The 9,403-nt window shown below is 35.9% G+C and overlaps 1 long non-coding RNA gene across 1 annotated transcript; it reads left to right on the plus strand.

The window, feature by feature from the left end:
* Positions 1-8,607: 8,607 nt before the first annotated feature.
* On the plus strand, positions 8,608-9,176 carry LOC143855696 (uncharacterized). The gene is made up of 3 exons (XR_013238062.1): positions 8,608-8,741; positions 8,870-8,941; positions 9,055-9,176. It is a non-coding gene; the product is annotated as an uncharacterized LOC143855696 (long non-coding RNA).
* Positions 9,177-9,403: the final 227 nt, after the last annotated feature.

Below are 9,403 nucleotides of genomic sequence, written 5' to 3' on the forward strand. Positions count from 1 at the left end.
CAAGGTTGGAGATGGTTACACATACTCCATAGGTAATTGCACTACTCTTCATGATAAGTGGATTCTAGATTAAGGATGCTCTAATCATTTATGCCCCAAGAGAGAATATTTTGATACATTCTAGGAGATGAGGGTAGGTCAAATGTCTTTGGGTGACAAGTCAACTTGTGAAGTCGCAGAAATTGCAACGGTGAAAATTAAAATGTTCTATGGAGTGGTTTGTACTTTGAGTGGTGTGGCTTATGTCTCAAAGATATGGAAGAATCTAGTGTTGGCCAGTTGGACTCCAGGGATTACAGGTATTCAGCTGCAGGTGGAGCCATGAAAATCGCACAGAATTGTATGGTTCTAACGACTGGAGAGAAGTGCGTCGAATTGTATCGTTTGGTTGGGGACACGATGATTAGCGTTTCCTACATCTCGACACCTAGTTGTAAACGTAGTGGTGTGTGCACGCATAAGGTCTCTTTCACAGTTGGTGCATAGACATGTTTTGAGGTTGCAGACGATGGTGAGGAGGTGACAGTATTGCAATGGGGGAGTACAGATCGGGGTCCCTCTCTAGGGTTGACGGGGTGAGTCAACAGGTTGGCAGCTACATATGTGCACTCCTCGTGTTGATCGAGTTTGTAGAGTCAAAACCAAGATGATTGGATGGTGTCTAACTAGTACTTTGGAAGACCAATAGTGATTTGTGGCGACAACAAACTAGTAAAGACATCAATAAAAAATCTTCAAGTGGCTGGAAGCAAGCTAAGGTGGAGATTGATGGGAAAGTGCCTACGTAGTGGGGTTTCTTATTTTAGTAGGAAACCAAAATAGAAAGAATCTTTCTAGGTTTTTTCCAAAACCTAGATATAAAAGACTCCTTATATTACACGATTCAGGTGTACAAGGCAAAAAGCTAAAGAGGTGGCATGAGAGAGAGATGGTCTTCTTAGTTTTTCTCTTAGGCTTTTTTTTTCTCAAGTTACTCATGTGTACAGTCTTGGTTGAGAGGGTGTGAAAAAGGGTTGCAGATTAATCTCATTGTAGTCTTTATAATTTTGCTTTCTCATAGTGGAAGATCATGTTCTCACCCGTAGACGTAGTCACCTTGGCCACACCACATAAAATCTCACTAATCATCTTGTGGTCTGCTTTTATTAGTGTCCAACATACTTACATTAAAAACCATGCCTTTTGACAATATTCAAAGCAGATTTTTCAAAAAAAAGGAATCAACATAACGAAATTCAATGACTTAACATAGAAGGGAAAGATGATGTGCACAAATAATATCTATAAGAACTTTGAAAAAAAAATAACTTACAATGACAATCTTGATTGAAAAGTAACAAATCAGAATAAGAAAGTCCATACAAACCCTAAATAACGAGAAAAGAGAAACAAGATATAGGAAGGGGGTTCAAGGGGAAAACGTACTTACAAATTCTGAGGAGAGATCTCTGGCCGTTGATTCAATCACCTAAAATCAGATCGACGATCAGGGCGCGTCGTGATAAAGAGGATCAGGGATTTGTTTCGTACTCTATTTTGTTTCTCTCTGTATTTTATATAGTTTTCGTCAATCGATTTTTCAGGCCATTATTTTTATTTCCTATTCTACCCTTCTTAAGTTTTGTTGCTTCCAGTTTTAGAGTAGAAGGAGATGGCATTTGTGATTTTGTTACTGGTTTTATTGGAAAATAAAATTTGTTGTGTTAAGTAAGGCCAGTAGAGTTTTACTCTCTCACCGAATTTGCAAGAAACGTGGGTGTCATGGGTACTTCAAGTAATTTTTTTTTTCATTTTTTAATAACTATAAAAGGGGAATGATATTTTCACCACTTTTTGTTTGTCTTTTCCTAAAAATGGCAGTATTTTCACCTCTTTTATATGGTGTTTGGATTGCTACCAACTCTTAACCATTTCTTTAGATAAATCCTAATTATGTTAATCTTAAGATGATTGTAGTTCTTTTAGACCAATCTTGTAAAGGTTTTCTATTAATGGAAACCATAACCCCTAGAGGATAAGCAACATTCCTTAAATTGTACAATCCCAGTGTTTGATTTTATAATCCAGGATTGTAAAATCTTGGTTTGTATAAGCTAAAACCTAAATTTTAATAAGCTACAATATGGATTGTATACGCTAAAACCCAGATTTTACGATCCTAAAATTATAAAATCCAGGTTTTAGCTTATAAAATCAAGGTTTTGGCTTGTAAAATCCCAATCCTAGATTATAAAATCCTTGTATCCAAACGGCCCCAAAGTTTGTTTCCTTTCCTCTTTTTCTCTTATATGGTATCAAAGGATCATTAATCTTCTTGATTTTCTCATCTATCATCTAGCCCATCTTTTTCCTATATCGATTTTCTTTCACAGTCTCCTCAACATCTCACTTAGTGTCCTCCACTGTCGATCTCATCTCTTCAGTGACTGATGAATCCTAAACATTATTCTCTTCTCCAACATGGTCAAACCAACTTTGTTAAAGTATAAAAGATTAAATACTGCCTTTCTCCAACAGCTTAAGCTATTGGAGAAGTTGGTAAGTTAACATGGTATCAAAGCAAATGCCTGGGTTCAAACCTCCTTGATAGCAAAATCCCCATGCAATGGCTAAACCGAAAAGTGGGGCCACATGTGCCACGTGTAGGCCAACCCAAAGAAAGAGGGGCCAGACGTGAGGGGGAGTGGCTTAAGCTATTGGAGAAGTTGGTAAGTTAACAAACTTTTGCGCAAATTCTTCTAAGCCATCAATTAAAGATAGTCGATGGCTCATTCCCATCACTCGACACCTTGCTTCAAGCTCTGGTTCCTCATCTTTTTCGAACCTAGACTACGTCTCATGGGAACAAGTATTTTAAACCCTTTTTAGTTGGCTCAATGTTGCAATGACCGAACGGGTTATCTCATAGTGATCAACCTTCAAATGACACACAAAGTCCGAGGTGCTCTTGAAAACACCTTCAATCTTGAATCATTCATCAATTTGTATTTTAGTTGCAATGTGTCAATTGCTTTCTATTTATTATGAGCAATTACTAGTGCGAGTATTTTGATTTTTATTCTACTTAAATAAGTATGGAAGAGCCCAGGGATGATGCCCTCCCAGATATTTTTATGCTAGAATAATTATTTTTTAAATAATTAATAGGCATTTAGATACTGTACTATATATATATATATATATATATATATGGGAAAACTGTTCGTGAGCTTGAGCTCATATAAGCTTATATGAGCTTGAGTGCCAAACACATGGGTCCCACATTTTTTGTGCTGATCCAAACCATTCATTTGCAAGGACTTTACATAGATACGGTATGTACCAAAAATCAAGTCCATTGGATCATCCTAACCCCTCCAAAAGTGGAGGGCAAAAATGGACAGATGTTTCAACAAACAGTGTGTGTCCATTTTCCTCTCCACTTTTGGATGGGTTAGGATGATCCTATAGACCTAATTTTTGGTACACACCTGATCTATGTAAAGTCCTTATATATATATATATATATATATATAGAAAACGGTTCCTACACACATGTGTAGATAAGTTATCTACACACTAGCTTAAAATGCAGTGGGGGCCACATTATTTGGGTGATCCAAGCCATTCATTTTTAAGGCCCTCACATAGATAGGGTGTCCACAAAAAATCAGATCCATAGGATCATCCTAACCATTCGAACTGTGGAGGCAAAAAATGGACTAATTTGTGAAGGTTTAAAGACATCCCTTTTACCTCCACAAATCGTAGGGTTGGGATGATCCTATTGATCTGATTTTTTGTAGACACCCTATCTATGTGAGGGCCTTTAAAATGGATGGCTTGGATCACCCAAACAATGTGGGCCCCCACTGTATTTTAAGCTAGTGTGTAGAGAACTCTCTACACATATGTGTAGGAACCGTTTTCTCATATCCAAGCCATCCATTTTAAAGGCCCTCACATAGATAGGGTGTCTACAAAAAATCAGATCCATACGATCATCCCAACCCTACGATTTGTGGAGGCAAAATGGATGTCTTTAAACCTTCACAAATTTGTCCATTTTTTGCCTCCACAGTTCGAATGGTTCGGATGATCCTATGGATCTGATTTTTTATGGACACCCAATCTATGTGAGAGCCTTAAAAATGAATGGTTTGGATCACCCAAATAATGTGGCCCCCACTGTATTTTAAGCTAGTGTGTAGATAACTTATCTACACATGTGTGTAGGAACCATTTTCTCTCTCTCTCTCTCTCTCTCTCTCTCTCTCTCTCTATATATATATATATATATATATATATATATATATATATATATATATATATATAGAGAGAGAGAGAGAGAGAGAGAGGGGGGGGAAAGGGTTCCTGCATATATATATATATATATATATATATATATAGAGAGAGAGAGAGAGAGAGAGAGAGAGAGAGAGAGAGAGGAAAGGGTTCATGCACACGTGTGCAGATAGGCTTACCTGCACACGAGTGTAGAAACAGGGTGGGGGCCCACATTTTTTGGGTGTTCAAAGCATTCACTTGGAAGGACCTTCCATGGATAGGGCGTGGACCAAAAATCACCCCCATTGGATCATCCAAACTTTGCCATTTGTGGAGGGGAAAACGTGTGAAGATAATTTACCTAAGCATGTTTTTTCCATTGTCATTCGTCTTTTTTCCAAGAATAGTTTTATCTGGAAAAGTTTTGCCCTACGAAATCAAGCTTGCCACTATTAATTTGGTTTAAAATACAAATTTGAATTCCGAGCTATTATTTTGGTCTCCCCTATAAAATCTAATTTCACGATATTAATTCGGTTTCCCGTACAAATTTAATGCTATTATTTTGGGTTTTGATTTATCACAAACGAGATACGCTGCTAAATAAGGTTTGAGAATTAATTGCAATTAATTCCTACTAAGAATATTCCTGCCAACTTTCAATTTTAAATTTGTCACATCCTTACCTAAATTGGTTTTGCTCTGCCAATTACCACCTACAAAATTGCCCAATCAGATTATGATAGAATTAGCAAATGAGAAAATCACAGGAGGGAATTCTTGGAGTAGATTTTCTATCCAAGTTCAAGTGGGTAGATTTGGTTTGTTCTCTTTTGCTTTTCCGTATTCTATTTATTCTTATTTTGTGCAAAATAAATTGAGAATTTCTCAGTCGGCAAATACATCACCCCGGGTGTTCCAGCAGAGATATTTAATGCCGTCGATGTTGTTGTGTCGGGATGTGGTTTCATGGCAGATAGTCAAAAAACCAATTTTGCTTAATCCTCTATAGTTGAAGACGAGGTGAAGGACGTAAGATTGAAAAAAATTCTAGAAATTACTGTGATTTGTTATTCCTTCTCATCATTTTACCTCATACCGTTAAAATGTTACAGAGGGTGTATGTGCATAGTTCCATTAAAATGTTACTGAGGGTGTATGTACATAGTTAAATTGTCTCTTCATTAATTATTTTGCTAATGTGTTTTCTTTTTGTTATAATTTTTAATAAATAGTGGTGATCTTTGGGACTCAATTTATGATCTTTGCAGGATGCAACTCCGAGTATTTGCATTACAGAGGATGTGATGGTCATAATCATGGTTTTTTATTGTGGGGGTCAAATGACGGTTACGATCACCCATGTCACAATTCCTTTTTGAGGTAACTTTCATGTTGTTTCACTTGGTAAACATAAGAAAAAGATTTGTGATTTATTCTGCTTCTTTTATTTAGTTTTTTTTTTTAATTAAGTCTGAAATTATGATATGTTATTCCCATTTTCTATTTTTTGGTTCATTTTTATTTGGGATCTCGGGAGGTTTCAATGTGTATCGGATAATTTAGATTCAAAGTTTGTACTACAAAGGTTTTTTTTTTGTTTTGGGGAGAAGTTTTTTATCCAAACCTATGCATTAGGATGGCCCACCATTTTTACAACCATGCATAGCATTGGCCTGGAATCTATTATAATATAGCTGCATGGGGGTTTCACTGTTCACACCCATGCACGTGGACAGTCCCTCCATCCAGTGTTCGATCCACGTGGCATCCCCTTTCTCAAAAGTCCAACGATTCTCCCTTTACTCAATTAACTTTCTAATATTTACTTTCTAATAATATCTTTCTAATACCGAATATCTTCAGTATATCTTCAGTATATCTTCAAATATCTTTTCCTGAAATTTCTCCTTAATATCTCTCTCTAAATCACATTAAGCAATGTTTCCATATTATATTAAACTTGATATGGAAATGGAATTGGTTTTATAGGAGGAATTTGATCGTACAAAACATCCATAAGAAAGAGAAGGCTTCTTTTCCTTCTTTTTATATTTTTCATAAATGGCTGCTTTAATGAGAAATTGCTCCAAGAAGAGCAGAATACATTTGGGTTCTCTTTATAACTCTATTGATCTATACATGTAAGAGCCCATGAAAAATATTGCTTGGTAATTGATTTTTTTCTCTTGCTAATAATTTTTTTATGGATTTTTTTCATTGATTATTAGTTGATAATTCTTCTTTCCGAAGGAGAAGTTGCTCCAAATAGAGGAGGATACAGTTGGTTTATCTCTATTGATCTATGAATGTAGGAGCATTAGAAAAAGTTGCTTGGTAATTGGGTTCTCTTTTACCTATGGGTTGTTTTTCGAGGTTTACCTATGGGTTGTTTTGGGATGATTTATTCAGATCGTTTAATGGAACCATCAGTCATACATGGCAAGCAGCACCAACGGGGATTCATTAATATTTCCAACAAAATTGTAGATATGATTGTGTAAGCTTTGTCTGATCTCATATTGTAGACCCCGTTTGTTTTGTTTTTTTAGATTCTTTTGTAGATGATATTCTTCTTGGATTTCGACATTTTTTTTAATGGGTTTGACCGATTAGAGCTGTGGCCTAAGTATATTATTCTAACATAGAGAATGAGTTTCAAATTTGCATAAGAATAAGCTTCATATGGGTGTTTGTTGCAGGTGATGGGATGAATTAAAATACATGGTGATGGTTTCATAATTTTATTACTTAGGTGTAAGTTTCTCTTGAGCTTCTCTGAGATTTGTTTTTTAACATATAAAAGTCTTTTATTAGGGCTTCTTTTCCTCCTTTCCAAATACCACTCCTTTATTCCCAAACTATCTCTCGCAGATCCCTCTTCTCTTTTTATGTAGGATCTCTTTCTGGATTTTTCTCTAATGCATTATCTGCTATTTTGATGTGGTGTGTTCATTATCAATCAACTATTATAAAAACATGAAACAACTTTCATCATCACCAACATAAAAAGGTATATGTTTTCGATCAGTGTTTCTTTTTTTCCCATCTCTCATTATATTTTACCTGCTGGATATCTTCTGTGCAATGAGGGTTTGATTTGGTTGGTTTTTCATCCATTTCTCGGCATCCGATCCGACAGTGTTATACAATTTAGATATGGTGTTCGTTGGGTGAAAATGGAGTTGTTTGATAGGTGAAGTTTTAATGAAATAATAATATTGAGGTCCATGTTTCTTTTCCAATGCTAGAGTTTTGTTGTTTATTTGATTTCTCCTTTATTTTTATTAATGTTGCAACAATTGTTTGTCTCTTTATTTGATTTCTCAGAAAGTGAATTAGTTTTTTGGGAGATTAGAGGCAATCTGAAATGAAAGATGACTACTTTTTTGAATGGATGAGCTGTTCTCTAGAAACATCATTATAATCTCCTGGAGCTTAATAATGTTTGTGTCTGTGACTCTGTGTCTCTTTTCTTTTTTGTTTGATATTTTTTAAATAGTTTCTTCTATTTGAATCTTTGTTTTTGGGCTTTTAGCTTGTGGGTTCGATTTGGTTTCTGTTCGTATCTTTACACTTTTCCCTAAGTTTTATATTTCAAGGGTTTTTCACTCCTTTTAATCTTGATTTCTGGCTTTGCAGACGCAACCATCCATGTCGTCGGGGATCAAAGCGTTTGATAGGTAGTCCCTACCAGTGGAGCTGCAGTCTGCAACAGTTGGGCCTCCGGACAGATGCCCATTGTTGGCGTTTCTGTTTTCTCTCAAACATGGGTATTTTCTGTATTTGAGGGTCTCTCATAGATTCGGATAATAATATAATATGGTGTCTCTTTTTTGGGGGTTTTTTTTTCTAACTTTTCTATTAATATGGGTTTTTACATTACTTGATTGTATTTTTATGTTCACTACTTTGCTCTTTCGGCTTCGTTCTCTCCAACAACATACAATGTTTTGTTCTTATTCAACTTTCATTCTCTCATAGCATTTTTCAACTCATGTTTGTTCAACTTTCATTCGCAGTTTCTTTTTTATCAGAAATGACTTTCACCCATGCATCGCACGGGTTGTCCCACTAGTATATACACTACAAGAAAAGTGCATTCACCGATGTTTTTGTAGCGACATTCCATTAAACCGTGGTTAATAACATATATGCACCGACGTTCATAAAAGAAACATCGGTGTATGGATGTTACCTCACGAAAGCCTTCACCCGCCTTAAAAATCACTAATTTATTATTAGCGACGTTATTGAAACGTCATTAAAGGTTAATATTTTCCGACGCTTATTATTTAAAAAGTCGTAATAAAATTAATTTATTTTACTTAATGGGCGCGACTACGGGCTCCCTCTTTTGTTTTCTCTTTTTGGTTTTTAGGGTTTTTTCACAACCTCTTCCTTGGATTCCGTCCGTCCACAACTCTAAATTCTGGGCGTTTTAGCTACCAAATCTCTCAAATCTCTCTTAGAAGGTATGTTATTAGGGTTATTATCAGTTTTTTTTGTTACAGACCTTTTGGGTATTTTCAGTTTTTTTTTTTCTATTCAAACGAATTTGGGTTAATCTCCCTATTCTAACACATGTAATCTATCTCTTTAGGGTTTTCCTCAGATTCTCTGATTGTAATAGGGGTTCGGTGGGGTTAAGGTTGTGATTCCGGTGGGGATTTGGGTATGGCTTGGGCTTTCTATTGAGATCTGACCTAGGGTTTCTCTTTTTCTTTCCTTCTTTTTCCTTTTGACTATATCCCACTTTGTTAATTTCTTCTTCTGCTCTTATTTTAGGAGAGACATTGTGATATTTGTGGTGTCAGAGTTGTTGCTGTGAATCAGCATCCTTTGAGGAAGAGCACGGCATTTCTGCTCGGCAACGAGGTAAAAGACAAGTTGCTATTTGATGAAATGCCTCTGTTATTGGACTTTGATGTTTCGTTCTTGAAGGTTAGGGTTTTTGAAATATACATTAAAAGAAACAGAAAGAGAGAAGGAAAAAGCTTGATAAGTGCATGTTAGTGATATATGGGGTTTGCTAGTATGTAGTTATTATGTGGTTGTGGATATGTGTTTTAGATTTTGATTCTGATGGGGTATATGAGGGTGTGTTTGGCAATGATTCTGCTCCTGCTTCCTGGTA

The sequence above is a fragment of the Tasmannia lanceolata genome, unplaced genomic scaffold, assembly GCF_043159265.1.
Source record: "Tasmannia lanceolata isolate RefF3 unplaced genomic scaffold, GAP_Taslan_0.1 ptg000023l, whole genome shotgun sequence".
Classification (NCBI taxonomy): domain Eukaryota; kingdom Viridiplantae; phylum Streptophyta; class Magnoliopsida; order Canellales; family Winteraceae; genus Tasmannia; species Tasmannia lanceolata.